The sequence below is a fragment of the Pleurodeles waltl genome, chromosome 3_1 (assembly GCF_031143425.1).
Source record: "Pleurodeles waltl isolate 20211129_DDA chromosome 3_1, aPleWal1.hap1.20221129, whole genome shotgun sequence".
In the NCBI taxonomy this organism is placed as follows: domain Eukaryota; kingdom Metazoa; phylum Chordata; class Amphibia; order Caudata; family Salamandridae; genus Pleurodeles; species Pleurodeles waltl.
The window spans coordinates 396,100,333-396,122,421 of NC_090440.1; positions in this window are offsets into that span (position 1 = coordinate 396,100,333).

The window sequence follows — 22,089 nt, forward strand, 5'->3', positions numbered from 1 at the left end:
AGGTCACATAGGCCTGCTAGCGTTTCTCTAATCACACAGGGTCAGAAGCAGAGACTGTACCACTGTCCTAAAATCGACTAAAGGTATGAGTTGTGCAATCTATATTTAGAAATTGGAACTGCTGAGGCCAGTATCTCCTGTTGTTGAAACATGTTGAAACTGTTGTTCATAATGTGCCCCTTACTTCACAAAGACAGGCCATGCCAAACCAGTATGTGTTTTGTCGTATCTCATAGTACTTTACCTAGTTATAATAGTATTGCTAGGATCGTTTTAATATTGTGTTTCATCTATTTTCCTTAAACTGTCTCATTTATGTTTCATTTGCTGACATTTTTAAAAGTAAGGGACATGTCTGCCTATATGCGAAGGCAGCTTTAAAAATATGTTTCAAGAAGTCCTTCCAGTGACTAAGCAGGAGCCTACCGATCAAGTTAATTATAAAATATATAATTGTTTCCTTTAATAAGAGTCAATTAAAATACCTGGATAGTCAGTTAGGGGCGGCAGGTCGAATACAATTACTCCCAGGAAACTCAGGAACGGGAGACGTCATGGTCTTCTGCCCCCTTCTCAGTAATTAGACCACGGTCTGCATTCAGTGTGGGTGATGTCACACTGCAACCACAGTGAATGTATCCCCGTAACGGTGGATCATCATGACGACTTGTACTCTTCTTTGCTTCCATACTGTACCCCCCCTCTGTTGTATTGTTGCTCTTCCCAGAGGGACTTCTTATTTCTGATCGGCCAGAGCACCGCAGTCCTCGTTACTTCAATACAGAGTTTTTTTCCCTGCTGAAAGCAGATAAAATTTCAGTGTGAATGTCAAAGGAAAAAAATAGGAATTACTGTTCCATGACAAAATATAGTGCTCCAAAATAGCAAAGCACATAACTATCGTGTCAAAAATATAATTTACCTTAATATCGTATTCTTATGCTTCTAATAGGATTGACCAAAATTGTGTGTCAAAAACATCCAGAAAAAGTAGGAATATTGATTTTTAATAAATATAAACTGTAAAGTAAAATTTTAAAAATATAATACTAGTTAAACATACTATAATGTAAACTACATACATATATATATATATATATATATGTAAAACATCAAGGTTGCACACCAAGAAATTTACGCGCTCGCAAGACTCGGTTTCAAGGGTATTTAATCACAAGTGGACGCCAGCAAGATGCAATGGATTTTGGCTCTCCTGACCTTGATCACGCACAGGTTAATGGAAAACCACACGCCAATGTAACTGCATACAAGGAGAGGCATAGAAAAAGTGAGTGCACAGCATGGTTCGCAGAATCTTGAACATGGAAGATTGATTGACTATGTAATAAAGTACAGTATTAATGCATACTGTGCAGACAAACATAGTACATGTCATATGCTTGCATAAATAGTTTCCCTACTTACATATTCATTGAAGATCATGTATATGAGTAATCAAACTAACTGTGGCAGCCTTCTTCCACTGTGCCGTATCAAGATGCATAATAACCTTACAGTTGGTATGCAGTTAAGTGTTATGGTTGGATATGAAAAGACATGTAAAATAAGGAAAACATGTAGGGTCCACAGGGCTTGAGGGTCTAAAAGAACCCCTCTTTACTGTTGTAGTTTAGCCCCAGGGAGGTGATAGTCTGCAGGGCTGTTGGGGGGGCAGTGTAGAAGTTTTGGCAACCAATCAGATCTCAGCACGAGATCGGGAGGGGTCACAAATTCTTTGCGTCCTTATATATACAAATTTGGACTTTCTTTAATTTCTCTAAAACTACTGAATGGATTTACACTAAATAACAAAAAGGGGGCTTTCTGGACCAAGAGTTACCTTTCTGGCAAATTTGGTGTAATTCTGTCCAGTGTTTTCTGCGCCATCACTGTAAAACAAAAAACACTTTTTCTATAGAAACTAGGTCCTAACTATACTACTATACTACCTAGTGGTCACTGCCACTAGCATATATATATATATATATATATATATATATATATACACACACACACACTTTATCGGCGTTGCCTCCCCTATGCCTGATCACAGGTGGTGCCCGTAAATGTCACACGCATCTATGGCTATGAAGTCTGTAAATATCTACTTTCTTCCTACAACAAGGAAGACAGGCATATCAAATCAGGCAAATCAGTAAATAAGCCATTTTCCTAATACATTAAAATTAAATAATAAAAGTAAGGTTAATTTACCAGTTTGAAGAATATATACAACCTATTAATAATAAATAACACATTTTAAATATTAACATTAACATATAAAAGAAATAGAATATAAAAAAGAATGCAAGATGAATATATATATTTTTTGTAATCATATATAACTAAATATAACAATTAAACAATTAAACTAATACTACAAGCATTATTATTATGAACACTTAACACTAAGTTGGCAGTTTGAACAACTAATGTTTATAATATTTATAACACAAAAAAGATACATGAATAATTATCAATTAATCAATGTAATATTATTAACAATTAATTTAAAAAATACTCTAACTTCAATGCCTCCCAAACCAACAACCCCGCTCTAAAATACACATTATTAACAAAAAAGTAAAGTTTAAAAAATACTGTGAAATAAATAATAATAAATTAATAGCATTATTATAAAATATAACAACCTATATAATAACTCATCAGTTAAATAAGTAACTAACTAAACTGAATTAACATTAATTTGAAATTATTTTTAATTAAGTTCCCCAACAAAATCAACAACCCACTACTAAAATATAAATTTACAACAACCATTTAAACTTTTAAGTATAATATAACATTTGAAAAATAAAACATTACTCCAACAATAAAAAAGACAATTTAAACAATTAATATTCAGTTACATAATTGATTAATGATTAAACTTAATTAAATCCTCTATCACTATCAAAATATTTATAAAACTATAACGATGTAAATAGATATTAGAACTGTAAATACATAAAATAATCATTAAACAATAACATAATTCAAAGATTTATTAATTAATTAAGTATTTAATTCACAACACAAAATTAATTAACAATAACATTAAATTACAATGTAATTACTTCCCACCCTATTCAACTGCAACCCCACATGTGCATCATAAATTATTAGCGTAATTTAGAACATAAATCGTAGATTTTAATTTACAAAATATTGCTGAAAACAAAATAACAAATATACGAACAATACTAACACATGAAATCAGTATTTTAACACATATATATTAAATGAAACATAAAAGCAATATTTGTACAATTCTAGCTAATTAATCAATATTAAATAAAACAATAGTATTTAAAACTATATTATATACTAAAAAACAATATACTTCCAAACACCATTCATAATGAGCTAGAGTTTCTTCATGCCTGCTGGTTGACTGAGGTGGGCTGGGTGCACCATCTTTCAAGGCAAACTACCTGGCAGGCCAGCTACAGTGGCTATAGCGAAGGACTGCTGGACGATTCATGGGTGAGACTTGAGCGACAAAGGTACCCTATCAATATCACTGGTCTGAGGCCTCCTACTCCGAAAAGATCCTACCCCTGCTCCCCACTGTCTTTACATGCTGCGGTGGCCCAGGCACGTGGGTCCCAGGTACATCACTTGTAGGCGCGTGATGGTCAGTAGTTGTGTTGATACTGAGGTTGGCAGTGTTGGCAAGGGCAGTGGGTTGTGCACGCTGCAGTGGCTTCATGAGGAGGGCCCAGGCACTTTTTTTTTTTTTTTTACAAATTAAGCACTGCTCTCAGTGGTATGGCTAGAGAGTAGTGGGTGGCATGGCCCCCCAAGTCCAGGATAAACATGTTCTATGAGTCTGTTGTAAGGTCCAGAGGGATAACAATATTTACACCCACCATCTCTGGGGAATGGGGAATGGGGAAATGTTGCACTGGGCCTTTACACCATGTCCCTGACTTACCACTGGCCTAGCAGGTTACATAGGACCTACAAAATACATCTGATTTAGTCTTCATTTGGTGACAATAACAGTGGTTGACCAGGTGGTCAAAGGTTTTGGCCTTCCAAGATGTCCTGCCAAGGGGATATCATGAGCCAACTCCAATGGGAAGACCCTATAGCACTGGGGGACCAGCAACATTTGGGTTGACCCAGGATCAGGGACTTTAGGTTTACTGTCAGAAATTGGGTTACTGATTGAGGGGGTGAAACCCTTCTCAAGTAGGAGCCAATTTCTGTCAGGGTGAAATCACAAGTAACCCCAAATTAACCTGTTCTTAACCCTCTGGTAGCTTGGCTCAAAAGCAGCCAGGCTTAGAGTAGAGGCAATGTGTAATGTATTTATGCAGTGCTAAAACATTAATAAAGCGAAAACACCCCACAATAAAGATCCCACACCAATTTAGAAACATAAATAAGTAAAATTTAATAAATTATCTGACGCCAAAAGCACAAAAATCCAGTTAGTAGCCCTGAAAAAGTAAAAATAGTGCCTAAAAGCAACTGTGGTTATCTAGTCATGCCTGAACAGAACAAACTTCAGGCCTATCACAATAAAGCATGGGCCAGGGACATGCATCAGATTAGGCCCACTAAACAGAGTCCCTTAATCCTGGTTGAGGAGCGTTGCGAGATCCCACGTGAAATATGTGTTGCATCGTTGCAGTTCCATGGAAGCTGCGGGGCTGCAATCTGAAGTCCACTGTCACCACTGAGGATATTGTCGGCAAGGGGGTTGTGATGTGAAGTCTTGCATTGAAGATATGACACACAGCAGTGGGTCCATGGATGGCCCATCTTGCCAACACCTTGGCCTCCTTTGTCTTACTACAATACGCAAAGACCAACTGCCAGCTACACCTAGTCATGTGACCCAGGACAGAGGCTGCATGCACCAAATGGTTAGGACCAGAAAATGACAACTTTCTAAAAGTGCTATTTTTAATCAGTTCAATCCAATCAATTCAATCAGTTTTTATAAAGCACGGCTACTCACCCGTGATGGTCCCAAGGCACTGGGGGGAGGAGAGGGGCCTCATCCAAAGAGCCACATCTTGAGGTTATTCCTGAAGATGGTGAGCGATGGGCTTTGTCTGAGGTGCAGGAGGAGGTTGTTCCAGCTCTTTGCCACAATGTAGGTGAAGGATCATCCTCCAGCGGTGGTTTTATGAATGCGAGGGATGGTGGCCAGGGCTAGCTGGGAGTAGTGGAGGGATTTGGCAGGGTTGTGGAAGGAGATGTGGTGGTTCAAGTAAGCTGGTCCTGTGTTGTGTATGGCTTTGTACGTGTGGGTGAGTACCTTGAAGGTGATTTGTTTCTCGACTTGGAGCCACTGGAGGATCCTCTGGTGTTGGGAGATATGTTCTCAGCGTGGGAGGTCCAGGATGAGTCTGACGGTGGCGTTCTGGATGAGTTGTAGTTTTTTGATGTTTCCAGTCGAGGTGCCAGTGTAGAAGGCGTTGCTGTAGTCGAGCTTGCTTGTGACTAAGGTGTGGGTGACTGACTAGCGTTAGTCTGCTGGGATCCATCTTAGGATCTTCCGAAGTTTGTGGAGTGTGTGCCAGCAGGAGAAGGTGACTGTGTTTACCTGGTGGGTCATGGATAGGGAGGAGTCGAGGATGATTCGTAGGTTGTGGGTGTGCTCAGTTGGTGCAGGGGGGCATTGACGAATGTGGGCCACCAGGAGTCATCCCAAGCTGAGGAGGCATTTCTGAAGATGATGAGCTCAGTCTTCTCAGAGTTGAGCTTGAGGCAGCTTTCTCTCATCCAGGTGGCAACGGCTTCCATTCCTGAGTGGAAGTTCCTTTTGGCAGTGTCCAGGTCTTCGGTGAGGGAAATGATGAGTTGTGTGTCATCGGCATATGATTTGATGTTCATACCGTGGCTTCTGACGATGGCTGTGAGAGGGGCTATGTATACATTGAACAGTGTGGGACTCAGTGAGGATCTTTGGGGGACTCTGCAGTTGACTCCTGTGGGTCTGGATGTGTAGAGCGGGAGTGTGACCCTCTGAGTCCTTCTGGAGAGGAAGGAGTGGACCCATTCCAGGGCTCTTCCGCCGATTCCTATGTCGTGGAGTCTGGTATGTGGAGTGCTGTGGGAGACCATGTCGAAGGCTGCTGAAAGGTTGAGGAGTATGAGCGCTGTGGTGTGGCCGCGGTCTAGGAGTAATCGGATGTCGTCGGTGGCTGCCAGGAGGGCTGTCTCCATGCTGTGGAAACCGGACTGGGAGCTGTCCAAGGAGTTGTTGGCCTCAATGAAATTCTGTAGTTGTGCATTGATTGCTTTTTCCAGTACTTTGGCGGGGTAGGGTGGCAGCGAGATGGGCCAGAAATTCTTTAGTTCTGGTGGGTCGGCCAAAGGTTTTTTCAGGAGAGGATGTACTTCGGCATGGTTCCAGTTCTAGGGGAAGGTGCCAGTGTTGATGGAGCAGTTCATTGTGTTTCAGAGCTGGGGGAGCGATGGAAGTGCTGACTCTAATGTATATGTGGTGTGGGCAAGGGTCCGTGGGGGCTCCGGAGTGGGTGCTGTTGATGATTCTGATTGTTTCCTCTGTGGTAAGTGTGGACAAGCTGTGGATGGTCTGGGTGGATTTGGGAGGGGTGGCTCGGTCACAGGTTCTGGTGCCAGGATTTTCCAGGAGGAAGCTGTCGTAGATGTCCTGGATCTTGCAGTGGAAAAAGGTGGCAAATTTGTTGCAGAGGTCCTGTGACGGGTGATGCTGGTTGCTTCGGAGGGGGGATTTGTGAACTTGTTGATGACTGAGAAGAGTTGTGTGTGGAGGAGTTGATGTGATCCCAGAGTGCATCCTTCCTTGTGTTCTTGATGTTTTGACGGTTGCGTCTCTGAAGGAGGCGAGGTCTTCGCTGGTTTGACTGTTCCTCCAATTTTTCTCTACACGTCTGCGGGTGCACTTTGATTCTTGGAGCTAGTCCAATCGGATCATCTGGCGCTGTACCATTGTTTCTCCCTGTCCCTCATTTGTGAATGTCCCTGCACAGCGGCTCAGCTGCGGGACTTGATATAGCCATATATATATTTTTTTACCACTTCAACTTGATGATGGATGACTTCCAGGGCTTGAGGTTCGACAAAGACGTTGTTTCAGCTATGTTACAAACTCCCTCAATCCTTGGAGGTGACCGATGTGGTTCCTCGGGGAGTTTGAAGGAAGATTGAGATAAGCTGTCCACACTTAAACTTGACCTTATTAAGACCATTTTGCATGGAACCATTATGACTGAATACTTGCAGGCAAATATTGCCCCAAACGGATTGATTGTGAACAACGTACCTCAAATCTTCCTACACGATTTGTCGTTTAGAAAAGATTGGGCACAAATCACTTGGAAATGTACTAGAGACTGGATGGTCCTCACTATTAACGCTTCTAAAAGGATTTCTGATTCTATAACAATGCAGATTAATTTAGCAGAGAATACACTCAAAACTACACTGACCTTGGCATCCTTCAAGAGTCGTCCCGCTGAAATCAACACAGATCTAAATGAAACCAAGGTGTACCTGACTGAACAGAAGATAACCAAGTTGCAAAAGGATATCACCAAATTCAGCAAAGAAAAAATATACCCTTACATAAAAGATGATTATGAGATTGACACTCAGTCACGCTCTTCAGACGAATCAGTCACTCCTCATAGAAAGCCCCGGACATATAGCAACAGTTCTTCAGATGGTTGGAGCACAGATGAGGGTGTTCCTCGACCCTACTACAACCTACCAAAGTCCCCGATGCATCAACCTCAACGTTGGCAATCTCCTTGTCCTTTCTATCAAACACGTCCCTTAATGCCCTACGTTCCTTTTTTAGGCCGAGGAAAGGCTGGAGGAAGAGGCAGGCAGAGAGGAAGAGGAAGACATGTACACTGGGCCAGAGATGATCCACAAATGGTGATGTGGAGCCAGGCCAGGAACCAACCACCAAGAATTTAGTTGTTAACTTATCAGCGAGACACCTCTGCACGGATGAAACTAATGCCTAAATAAGGGGCTAGGCTTCGTACACACCCCTCAAGAAGACTTTTTCCGGTTAAATTGTGAACTTTCACAGTTTTTCAGGAAAATACGATTACATTTCTTTTTTAAGGACAATCTGGCTGGATTGGACAGGGGAGATTCAGGATTAAAAGTCTCTTCCTCTTTTGTTCCCCCCACAGCGACTATGCCTTGCGAACTGCTTGCTTTTGAGAAATTATTATGTCCGATGCCAGCAAGTTAAGCCCTAAAATTCCTTTGTTAATAACTTCTCGAGAGAAAAACTTGTATTAAAGACATTAGCGACAGATCGTTCCATTGTTATAAAACCAGCTGATAAGGGTGGAGCTATTGTCGTTTTGGACTCTCAAGAATACAGAAAGGAATGTCTACTCCTTTTAAGCGATCCAACTTATTATGCTCCCATTTCCAGAGATCCCACTGAGAGACTACAAACCCAGATCCGCACCATGATCTATGAAGCAGAAACCAATGCTTGGATTACCCATAAAGAGGCTGAGTTCTTGGAAACTCTCCATCCACGCACACTGTATTTTTACTGCCTTCCAAAGATACACAAAGGCAAATTACCCCCCTCCTGGTCGCCCCATTGTCTCCGGGATAGGCTCTGTCCTTGAACCTCTGTCAACTTTTTGCGATCATTTTCTGCAACGTATTGTGTGAGAATCTTCTACATTCCTGAAAGACACTAAAGATGTCCTTAACTTGATTAATTCCATCAATGCGACCGATTTTGAACAGGCCCTTATCACTCTAGATGTAGAAGCTCTCTACACAACCACTCCTCAGGGTGAGACATTACGGGTAGTAGAGGATATTCTTAACAATAGACCTTGGACCTCGCCCACTCCAGTTGAGTTTATAATGCAACGTGCCACCTTAGCCTTGCCTGAGAATTTCTTTTTGTTTGAGGATCATTTGTACTATCAGATACGGGGGACATCTATGGGGAGTACCTTTGCTCCCAGACTTGCCTGTTTATACATGTACCATTTTGAACTGCACCATATACTTAATGACAGTAACCCCTTTTTTGGCAGTATCAGGCTATGGCGTTGATACGTAGATGATATCCTTGTAGTCTGGCAAGGCCATATTCAAGAAGTGGACTCCTTTCTACTATGGATCAATTGGCTGGAACCTTTCTTGAAATTTACTTCCACCATTTCCTCTACTCAAATTTCATTCCTGGATTTATTGATCACCACTAACCAAGGCAAATTAAAAACCCAAATGTATCAGAAATTGACTGATCATAACAGTTTATTACTATATGAGAGTCATCACCCTAGTGCTCTGCGTGACAATTTACCATATGGACAGTTCCTGCGACTTAATCGTAATTGTAGTACCCCAGCAGCATTTGAGAAGCAAGCATATAAAGTTATCTGAACAACACTACCCTCAAAGGATCATCAACAATACCCGAAAACGGGCTCGTAACAACAATAGAGAGGCACTACTGTCTGCAGCATCAAAAGAGACTGACAACCACCTCACCTGTGTCTCCACCTACACTCTTCTTTCTAACACTGTGAAAAAACTGATAAAGAGTCGGTGGGCTATCCTCTGCAGTGGAGGGGTCACTATACCTAAACCCCTCTTTGTCTTTAAAAGATCTGCGAACATCAAGGATCTGATAGTTCACACACGTCCTCCTATGGTCCCAAAAGATCCTCAACAAACTACTTTGTGGCAACTTCCACCAGTTATTGGGCACTACCCTTGTAATAACTGTAATGTGTGCAGGTTCACCCAAGAGGTTGAGAAATTAAACTTGGACCCTATTGGCACCTGGTACCTTCTGAAACATACAAATTGTAACAGCTGGAACTGCATCTATGTGATCACATGCCCTTGCAATTTACGTTATATTGGGATGACAACGAGACCTGTCAAGGTCAGGATTAATGAACACCGTAGTAACATTATATGCAGACATCTTACTACCAAACTGAGTGCCCACTATTTAGATGTGAACCATACTCCCGACGATATACGGTGAGTTGTCCTTGACTCTCCTAACCATTTCTCTAAATCTCTTTTTGAAATGGAGCAGCGTTGGGTTTTTAAATTACGTACGCTTCTTCATGGTTTAAATGATGATATACCATGGTTGACCTTTTCTTCTATTCAATGAATACCCTTATTACTTTTGGTCATTCACACTCCTTTTTGCACCCATCAATGTCTTTGCCCTTTAACTTATTTTTCTGAGTTGGTAGTATCTCACCTTGCCTTGACCTTTTTTTCTGAAGTGGAAGCGTGGTTCTGACTGAACATGTGGTTGCTGAGGTTTGACCCTTTGTTGGGGTGGCATTTTAGGTGTCTCATCTTGGATGCCTCTCTCCCCTTGCTTTATTTTCCTCTTATTCTTACTAGATCTTGGGTCACTCTCCCTGTTTAAGGTTTTCCTACACCAGTCTTTTACGGTCGAGACAATACCATCTTGGCATTGGATGCACCGCAGAGGGTGCCTTTACTGTGGATACCTACCTTTTATATTTACTTTGTAACTGGTGCTAAAATAACGACAGTCTGTCGTTTGTCTCTATTTTTAATTGCATTGTTCATTAATACTTTTTTCATGCAGGACGTATATTGGACATGGTAGACAACTGGATCCTGTTTGTCTGTATTTATCTCCATGTCTTGTACGAACCGACAGCAGGCCGCTGTTTATTTGTATTGTCTGCCTTGCTGAGGACCTACTGGTCCTTTTACTATTTCCATCACTTAGTAGAAGTTCAATCGCCGATTAGAGGCGTTACGACGATAGTCCATTGTCTATGTTTGTCTACACGCCTCATTAGGAATATTACGTCCGTTTTCTCTTTCCCCTAGCTGTTAGGAGCACAGCCCCTGCCAATAAGGGCTCTCTGCTGATTGGGCGCCTCTTTCATTCAACCTACCATTTTAATCGGGAGCCGCATTCGTTTCAGCACTGTTCGCGAAAACGGCCCAAGGTAGGTCTCCGGTGCTACTGACGTTGGTAATAGTAAGTATTACCAATGTTTTGTTACCTCTTTATGTTTCACTAATATAATCTTTGGCAACTCAGTCTTTTTAACTGAATGCATTTTGAGAGTACGCTCTTCCTACCGACTCTATTTTTTCGTGACTGATCGTTGTATTGTTTCAATATCCTTTTACTCTATTTATGACCTTACGGGCATTTGTGCAAAATACGCCTTGCCTATATTCTGGATCTACTCATGACTGCGGGGTCTCTTTTGATGTCTCTTCTTTTACTGCATTAAAGAGTCTGCATACTTTTATGCTGATATTTTCTTTTATTTTTACCAGGAAGTTCATTTTATGGTTTAAACTACGTAGGGATTATTCTGTTTTTAAGTCACCATTTGTCAATGATATTCCCTTAGTAGTTGTTTCTGATGCCCAACAGACAATTTTTTAAACACATAGGGTCCCTCCCCATGACATCATACTGTTTTTTTTTGCCCTTAACCTTTTTTGCTTTTTCAGAAACAACGTCAGCCTAGTGGCATGCCTTGTCCCATGGAGCTTACTTCCTAATTTAGGATAGATAAGCATTGTTTTGTCCTTATTTTATTGTTCTGTTTTCTTGCAGGGATGACCTAATATGGTGATACTATCGCATATATTGGTCTGCCACTGTCACAGTTCCATAATTTTTTCATTTTTGTGCCAGTTGCAGTACTATGATAGTTATTTTTTATATATGTTTTTTATCCACAGGCTCGTCTAGATCACATCCACTTGATGTGAGACTATTGTGAGTAAATTGACTCACTTTCTTTTTTTTTGGGTTTCTCAATACTTGGCATAATTTCCCTTGAGTTTTCATATAAGTTCAGGAGAAGGTATTGTTGTTTTTGGTCCTGAAGAAGCATCAGATAATCCGATTGGACTAATGTGAGGCACGAAACATGTTGACCTATCTTGGTGTCAGCAAGTTCCTTTCACCTTCTTTTTAATAGAGTGTGGGTACATTATTGCCTGTCTACTCTACGTTATTTTTTAATCTTGTCCAGGAACCTACTGCATTCACTAAACCAGGGTTTGGAGGTTCCTGAGGCAATTTGAACTTTTCTGCTTTTTCTCTCCTGTATATATTTTGGTCTTTGCCAGTAGGTTTGAATCGATTCCAACGTGCTTTTCATTGTGGCACATACCATCAGTTAAGATCTCCGGCAAAGAGCCCCCTAGTGGGGCCCGTCAGATATTGCAGCGCCTTTCTGACGAGGAGCTACCCTATGATGAAGCATGACATCTGATATGATGCGTGAGGGTTGCAGCTCCTATATATAGAAGTGCCTGATGATGTTTTTTCTAACTCTTTTTTTAACTGGAACAGTGTACTTTTGTTTAATATGAAGTCGTTTTCACACCTCATCATGGGGGCTTTTCAGCTGCCTGGTAACAGTTGGAACTCCAGCAAATGGGCCTGTAGAGGCTTTATACATGGAACAGGTGACTTTCCAAAAAGTGCTTTTTCCTAAATATTTTTTGCCAATCCAACTTCATTAGTAAATATTTCAAAAAGTCCAAAAATGAAATTTGTAGCTGTTTTAAATACAGAGATAACATTATTTAAGCACTGATTACATCTCTGATGTATCTCATGGTGCACACTTTAGATACCATTGAAGTTTTTTTTTAAGTGCAAACAAAGCTTCATTTAAGCAAGGTAAAGACTACATGCAACTAGTGTGAGTTACAGTTGCACATTCCAAATATTTGTGCCTTAATTCAAAGGCCTGTTGCTAAAAATATGTGAGAAAAATTAAAGCTTCTCTGTACAATTTATTATTCACCTGTGGATATCTGTGTACATGCTGATTGATGTTAAAGAGTTGCCACATAGTGCTGTAGACAATTCCTATGAAAAATTTAGATTTTTGTTTTTGAACAATAGTCATGGGTTAATAAGTTGCTGATGTCATTTATGTGTATAGATTGATTGCATTTCTTGTGCACCAACAATACCAGTAAAAAAGAGCATAATATCTACTTAATGTAGGTGATTTCACAGATATGCCTCGTGGTCTGCTTGATGCAAAAGGATACCCCGAGTAGGACTTAAGATGTTATGGAATGTTGGGTCTAGAGTACCTTCCAGTATGGAAAGCTTAAGCAAACTGTCATATCCATTGGACGATGCCAACATTAAGATAATCATTGATGTCATCAATGATATCCTTTAAGATGTCATGTGAGAAGTAACATGTGCGGTCATAAGCAGAGCATGTTGGCGGCACAAATTACAGTCAGTAAAATGAGTCTCACGGTGCCACACAGGGACTGAGCTGGGCCCTGGGGGAGTACAACAGAACATGTGGCATGCGATACCCCTACCCTGTCCCGTTATGTTTTATTTTTTTCAAAATACATTCACCAAGTCCCCAAGTCCTGAAATAGTGTCTGCAGCATTTCTGTTCCTGTTGCGGCTAGCCAATCAGATTACTTGGTCCAACTGGACCAGTATCTGTCCCACAGGACTGAAGGGATTAACAGAAAAAAAGTTCTCTCTGCCAATCAGAGTGCTTTATTTTTTTAATTCACCTTATTGCAGGAGTGATGCAGGACTACTGTGGGACCAACCGTCCAGATATCACTGTATTTTGAACCCTAATAGCTTGAAAATGGCTGAACAAATTTACACCAAATAACAAAAAGTACGCTTTCTGAGTTAAGGTCTAGCTTTCTGCCAAAATTGGTATGACCTCTGTTTAGCTGTTTTATCTGTTTGCTACCCAAAATTTCCTTCAGGTGTTATTAAATTGGCAAATCAATGTTTAGGGACTCCCCATCATCCTTGGCCCTTTTTTGATGGTGCCAACCTTTGAAGGAAGGAGCTGAAGTGGATACACTTTTATAGACTGTTTTGTGAAGATTCCTCCAGCGGTGCCATAGTTATTAGCAAAACATAAATGCTCCCCCTATGAAACATACTACCAAACTATAACCACACAGTGGTGGCCACCACTGTTTAGTACATATGTATAAATTATAACATTGAAGTACATAGGAATATATGATTATGTTTTTACAACACCGCCTTTTTTCAGGGGGAGAAATCCCCTGCTATGATTCAATGGAAAAAAACCTTATTACTTCCTACTTTATTTCTTCATTGTCCCTTTCTTCGTCATCCTCAGGATCAGCAAGTGTAAAAGTATTGGCATTACCTTTTTTTAGACACACATCGAATGATCCAAATTATTGAAATATATATATATATATATATATATATATATATATATATATATATACAACGACCACATTAAAAATGATTGCAATAATTGATTCAAATATTTTAATTCAACATGGTCCAAGTACTCCTCCAGACATGTCCAGATTATGTTGGGCATTAGACATGACCCTCTTCGTATCTCATCTCATGTACTGTCATAGCAGGCTACTTAATGTTATCTATTTGCTCATGTATGCTAGGAGAAGTGTTGGTAAGATGGGTATAGCACTCAGTGCCTTCAATAGAGCAATGCCCCACTATTTTGGCCTCTAAAAAGTAATCCAAAACCCTTCTACTTTCAATTAGTGTTTTGGCATGGGTGTTTAGTTGCTCTGTTACGAATCCTAAAGCTATTGCACTATAGTTGGCAATATCTTCTAAGATCGCTGCATTTCTTCTTACTTCATCTAAAGAAACAGTCATCCAGTACTTGGGAATAAAGGTAAAAGGAAATCTAGTAGTAGTTGAAACAACCCACCTACACCATTCCCCTTCTCTCTGTAGGATGATCAACAAATAGTCTCATAGTGGGAGCAATATATCCTGGATAACAAATTCCAGTCCAATCTAAGGGCAGCCAAGGGTAGGCCTGTGGCCCACAGATGAAACCCCATGGTGGTGCTTATGAAACATCTGTTCATGAGGTAAATGGTACACAAAAGGAGATCATTCAAAAGGAATGTTCTCTACAGTTAAACCACATTTACTATGTCCAGCAGAAACATTAGGGGCATTTGCTACTCATGGTCTCAAATAAATCTTTGCTCAGGCACTACAAAATGAGCCGCATCCGGCATGTTCCACTTCAATAGATTGTCAAACACAAATCACATTCTGGGAGTCGGTGCCTATCGGTGAAACAATGAAGACAAGTGTTATTATAACTGGTGGGTACTCTGATATGAGGGTTGCTATTCCTCAAATCAACAGGCATTTGTGTTTAAAAATCCAGCAAGAGGAAGAATTGTCTCTCTCCACTACATCAACACATAGGAGTTAGTCCTGTTCGGCAGAGCAGCCGCTCTGTGCCAGAGAAGGTTCTAGGAGGGGCAGCATGCTTGTCGGGAGATGAGTGGGTCCAAGTCGCAAGACCACAACATTTGGCAGCTGTGGCATGATGAACAGGATCTAAGAAGGTCCACACCAGTGAGGCTGCAGTGCTGTCTTCCTCAGTGGTATGTATTAAGAGATCCACTCTCCAGGCTAGTGGCAGTGTCAGGCCTTGATTGGACACTCAGTCAAGGTTGCTAGCACCGTAGAATAGAAACTGTAAAGACATTGTATACATTTTAATATTGTAAGACTACATCAGCAATCAATTGAAAATCTAATATGGCAGTAGAGACTGGATGATTTGAGGGCAGCATCATGGGTTCAGCGCATTGATTTTTCACAAGGCTCAATTTTGTCTTCTAGAAATGAATCAAACCAATGGGCCAAAATACTAGTGGCACAGCATTGGGCCTTTTTCAATGTGTTTCGGAGCATATCTTTGCTATTTTGTTCTTGAGGATACTGTTACTTCCTTCTAATATGCCTATGGACTCTGGGTGATATGCACAATGAAAATGTTGGCCTAGTTCTAACGATTTGCAAACTGCTTACACTACTGTTGAGACAAAGCGTGTTCTGCAGTCACTACAAGGCATACAGTCTTGAGTAACTGCTTAACAGATCTAATGATATCTGCATAGGCACAGTGGTACACTTGCCCATATTGCACATTTTGGCTCTTTAATAAAGTCCATCTGGTTGTGCACAAAGGAGCCCCAAGTAGGAGGATGATAGCAAGGGATGCCTTAATCCCTTTTCTGACATTGTGTGAGAGGCAGATGGCACAAGACTAGCAATAATTCTGAGCTATGAAAGAAAAGAAGGGAGCATACCAATGGTTTGCTGTGGCTTGAATAATGCTGTCCATACTGTCATGTGCCACTCGGATACAACCCAGTTAGGTTGAGGAGAAAACATTTTAGTGCAACCGCACGCCCAATGTTTCCCTATTCCCAGGTCTCTTTTAACCTGCTGATTGACCAAAACATTTTCCTTTTTCAGCAGCTTGAGAGGTCTTTCATTGTTGGTGCAGGAAACAAATCAATTCTCATAACATACATAACAATGTTAGCAGTTTTAGACAATACAACAATTTTAGCAGTTGGACCTTCAGACATCACCATGATGCCACTGGTGTGCAGCACACTTTACCACTGCTACCATCTTCTAAAGCATTCAAAAGATTTTGGACGTGTTGCTTGTTTTGAATATGGGTTCTGGCAAAAGTTAAACTCATTTGCATCCATAGTGCCCCAAAGCCGTGCATCACTCAAAATGTATACTTGGAGTCCATGAATACAACTACAATCTTTTCTTTTGCTAGGATGCAGGCTCAGGAGGGAGCAATACAGTTTTCAACTTGAGGCAATTTCACCATTGGTAGATGACAACTCTCCAAAATTTCATACATTATTTCTGAGACATGATCCATCAACAAAATACGTTAATTCACAGTTAATAATTGGCACATCATTTAAATCAATATGGGGTTTCCTAACATGAGCAGTGACAAGAAAATAGCTGTGGCTCCCCATCCACACTGCTAAACGTTAAGGAGTACGGGTTCAAAGTGGGGCATAGGACCAGCGCGATCTAGGAAGCAGGCAGCAACAATATTTCATATTGAGACCATGGGGTATAGAGAGTTGCTGGGTTTTTGTAGTGAGGAGAAGCACAAACACAGAATGTGGTTTTCAACATTCAACATTAGCAGCAGCTGGCACAGGCCATAAACATGGTGGAAGCTCCGCCAAAAATGGCTCCAGGATTGAAGAGCAATGAGCCATTGGGACTTTTCTGACCCCATGACTCTGTATCAATTCTCCAAGTGCAAATCCATTATGTCCGTGACAAAACAAAGCAAAATGTTTGGCATAATCTGAGAGTCCTGAAGCAGATGCAGAAGTCAAAGTTTGTTTAGTTTACACAAATGAATATTTGGCTTCACTAGACCACCACAAGGGTTTGGGATCATTGTTTTTCAGACCTACAGTCTGATTTAGACATTGGCAGTAATGGTCCCACAGTCAGTTTTCCGACTGAAAACCCATCTGCCGCCTCGGTGGTACTCCCCCCCGGTTTAGATGTTAGCAGTTCCATGGATGGTAGCCTGCATTTGTTCTGCTGCCTCCGACAAGAAACTCCACTCAAGTCAACGGCACCATTGGAGATAGTGGCTGGCAGCCACCTTTACAGCCATGCAGATTTGGATGTGCCTTACCACCCAGCAAACTGTGGCAGTCTGACCTTCACACATGAGTTGGTGGATTGGGGGAATGAGGTAAAAACGTACCTTTTTTCCTGATTCCACTTCGATTTCAACTGGACAAGACCTGCCATCGCTGCTGCCATCGGACTATGGAGAAAAGACGACCCCCCCCATCACTGGACTCAAAGGTAGGGAACCCGCTTTGCCAGGGTACGCTGGGTGGGCACTGCACATGAGCTCGAGACCGCTACAGTCAAATATATGTCAGAGTAACATTTTAAAATTACTGTGACATGTATATGGTGGGAAAACAATTATGTTGGACATGGATGGGGACACACTCGTACAAGACACATATGGCACACATACACAAGTGTCATTTTGGTGTCAGTATTCATTACCAAATGAATGCTGGCGCCACAATGACGTAACATTCACACTTTGTCCATGCGTGCACATTACAAGGGGATCTGTAATGTTGTGCTGCCCGTAGTGGATGTGAGTTTGTGCGTTTATGTCTGGGTGCGATTGGACTGGCTGGTTGAGGAAGAGGGAGCTGTAGTGGGTGATATGGTTGTGTCTGTATGTGTGCCATGTGCATATGGGTCTGATGTTGTTGTGTGTTGTTGGTTATGTGTTGTGTTGCTGTGTGTAACATGCAGGTGAGTGTTGTTGTGTGGCAGGCATTGTCGTGATGTGTGTAGTTGTGCCTCGTGTGAGTGTGTTTGCGTAGCTGTGTGTTTCGTTGTGTTGGTTGTTGTGGTTGTGTGTGGGTGCAGTGTCAATGGTGTGTGTATGTTTTGTCATGGATGTATAGCAATGTGTGTTTGCAGCATGTACGTGTTGTGTGATGTTGGAATGGCAATGGATTGATGGTGTGTATATGGTGTGTCGAGTTATGCGTCCTCCAGGTGGATACAAATGGGCCAGGTACAGTGTGTGTGTTTGTGTGTGTGACTTGCCTGTATTCCACAGCCGCTGCCATTTTACGATGTCCATTGGGGCCGGTGACGGGCTCCTTCCATCAGCAGTTTGCCGGTATGATACTGCCTGCAGAACTGTAACATCTAAATAGGGTCAACTTGAACCCGCCTGCCTGACGCCGAGGATGAGCCCTCCATTGTTGCTGTCTTCGGCTCAACCGCAATACATCTAAATACAGTGGGTGCAGCACCGTCGACTTGATGATGTTTTCAGGTTAGCTGCCACAGTGGATTGGCGGTAACACCACCAAGATCTAAATCAGGCCATAATCTTTTAAAGACTTTGCTATTTAGACATAGCCCAAGGTTGACTGTTAGCAATGCCCATCCATTCCTAGAAAGACAAACCTGGGACACAGGTACTGGGCAGGGCAACTTAGGGATGGCATAAACTCATGGCAAGGTGACACTTGCCAGCGGAGATTTCATGACCAAGGTGTCATACTTGGGGAAGGCAGAACTGTAATTTCTCCACTGAAGACTTGTATTCTTTATTAGCCAATTCTGTGAGGAGACAGTCTGAGTCCTCCTTGCAAAGATCTAGAGTAACACTTGCTAAATGCACATGATAAACATATTTAATTAACGTGGAACCTTGAGGGGAACCAACATATGTAAGGCCTTCTCCAGGGCTTAGGAAAAGACTGAGGGAAACTTCTGAGGAAGTCAGCCCACAAAAGCTGAGATCCTCCAAATTTGAATGAGAAAAGATACTGACTCTCCTTATGTATGGGGAAGGAGAAAACAGCTGAAGAACATCAACTACAGTAAACCATTGGGCATTTGCAAGGATGCAAGACAAAATGGTGACAGGGTTTGGGACCACTGAGAAGCTTAGGATAACCACATTATTGTTGCCCCTAATGTCCTGTATAAACCTATACATGTTGACTTTCCCAGCCTTGCTAAATCATCAGGATCGGGGTTTTATACCTACTAAAAATAGGTACTAAAACTCATTGCTTAATCCAATCAGCTATCACACAGCTGATTCCATCCTCCACCTCAGGTTTGAGCAGGTACCGGGGTATTCAGGTTAACTTATTCTATGGGTTGACTTTCACTTTTTCCATTGACCATATGAACATTACACTGTTGGCCCCTTTGGAATGTAATGTGCACAGTACCTGTGATATTAATTTAGTTAGATTGGGGGACATAACAACTTTACCCATTTCACTTTAGCAAATCCATCTCTCTCATAATAGTGTGACTGCCTGTTTTTTTTAGTTGTGGAGCTATATTTAAGAACACATCCCCTGGGATACAAAGCACAATATAATTGTCCCTGCCTAACAAATTTGTTGGGAAAGTTGGGCTAAGTAAAATGTAATGCTGATGGCTAAAAGCTCCTAAAGAAAGCATAATGGGACCAGTTATATAAATGGGAACTCACTGGCTAATGATAATGACCGCATCTGTGGAAATGCCCATGAGATGTAAAGAGGACATTTTGAATTGTTTTTTACAGCTTTGCAGCTAACACCTGTGTCAGTAAGGCAAGTAGCATGTTTGACATTGATGACACAATTCACATAAGTGATTTACTAGGAATAGGGCATTCATAAGTTATTTGGAACCTCTTGGACTATCCTAAAATTAATTGAATAGCTTTTGGGCAACCTGATGATAAACAGGCTGGTTGGGGACTTCTGGTAAGTTAGATGCTGTATTAGGACAATATTGTTTCCAATGCCCTTGCTGGCCATAAGCAAAACAAGAATCTCCAATTCCAAGGTCCTGCCCTAAGTTTCTTCTGTTCCCTCTCCCAATTCTCCATCCTCCCTACCCTCCCCTTCTGCCCCCGCTCCCTCTGTGGGGCTCCATGTCCAGTTCCCTTGACCCTTCTCTGCATGTTTTGCAATATTAATGACAATAATTTGGATTCAACATTCTCATTCTTTCTCTGTTGTGGGACCACTCAATGATTTGCAACCATCATAGTGTAGTGGGTGATTACATTTATAATAAATTTATGGTATTTTAGATGAAAAACTGTCATTTATTGGAAGTTTTAGTAATATGTGAAGTTTGTAGGAATGAATTGATAGCTTGTAATGTTATTCTCTTTTTAGAAAGTGTATTCATTTATTATGTATTTACATAGTTTTGTGTCATCATTCATGTGGATCTCTTTGGAGTTCCAAATAATGATAATAAAATATTATTTTATTTTATTTTATTTTATTTGCAACCATCACCCTATTTCAGGCAACATCTTGGTCTGCCATCCAATGCATATGGCCATTAACAGGGAGACTAAGGCGGTCATTCTGACCTTGGCGGACGGCGGAGGCCGTCCGCCAAGGTACCGCCGTCAGAACACCGCACTGCGGTCGAAAGACCGCGGCGGTGATTCTGACATTTGCCCTGGGCTGGCGGGCGGCCGCCAAAAGGCCGCCCGCCAGCCCAGGGCAAATCAACCTTCCCACTAGGATGCCGGCTCAGAATTGAGCCGGCGGAGTGGGAAGGTGCGACGGGTGCAGTTGCACCCGTTGCGTATTTCAGTGTCTGCAAAGCAGACACTGAAATACTTTGCGGGCCCTCTTACGGGGGCCACTGCAGTGCCCATGCCATTGGCATGGGCACTGCAGGGGCCCCCAGGGGCCCCGCGGCACCCCCTACCGCCATCCTGTTCATGGCGGGAGAGCCGCCATGAACAGGATGGCGGTAGGGGGTGTCTGAATCCCCATGGCGGCGGAGCGCTTCAGGAGGATTCAGACGGGCAGCGGAAAGTCGGCGGTACCCCGCCGGCTTTCCGCTTCTGGCTGCGGCTGTACCGCCGCGGTCAGAATGCCCGGCGGAGCACCGCCAGCCTGTTGGCGGTGCTACCGCCGACCTCCGCCCTGGCGGTAATTACCGCCAGGGTGAGAATCAGGGCCTAAGTCCTTCACACCGGCTGTGTCCATAATACCTTTCAAACACATCATGAAGTCTGTCACAAAATCAGTGAGTGTCTTGCCCCGTTTTGTTTATATTTCGAGATCTTAGTCCACTCAGATTTCACTGGTCACACATCTGCAGTTACATGCAATAATGCACCCTTTGCTTTACTCAGTGCTATGTCATCTCCAGGGATCACTGTTGGTCATGACACTTTGTCCACCAGCCTTTCTCTCACTTCCGTTAGCACCAACAATCACGATAACTGACTTACATCCGCCCAATTGTTTCTTTAACAGACAATTTTTAGTTCCTCTTGGAACTGAGTGAGATTCTCCGGAATACTAGTGAATTGTTTTTTTACTTTCAGGGGAGACCATGGAACATGGACCATAATTCTATCTCTAGCCATGGGGTAGTCCCTGAAGCAGAGAAAGGTGAAAGAGGAAGGACCTTATCATCAGCATCAATTGAACAGGTGGGAGGGGACACCTTCTAGACAATTGTCCTGCAGTCTGCCTCAAAATCTGTAGGGTTATAATAGTGGGACTTCATTTTCGTTATTCTCCTTGTCTAGGGATGAAGCATGTGCATGCTGTAGACCAATCAGCAGTTGTGAAATCAGCCTCCGACCTGGTTTCTGCCACTGTTCTACCTGGTGATTTATTGTCAAATGATTGAATTGCACAATTTGCTTGCTTACTGATTCCCATACCCACAATGCTGCAGGC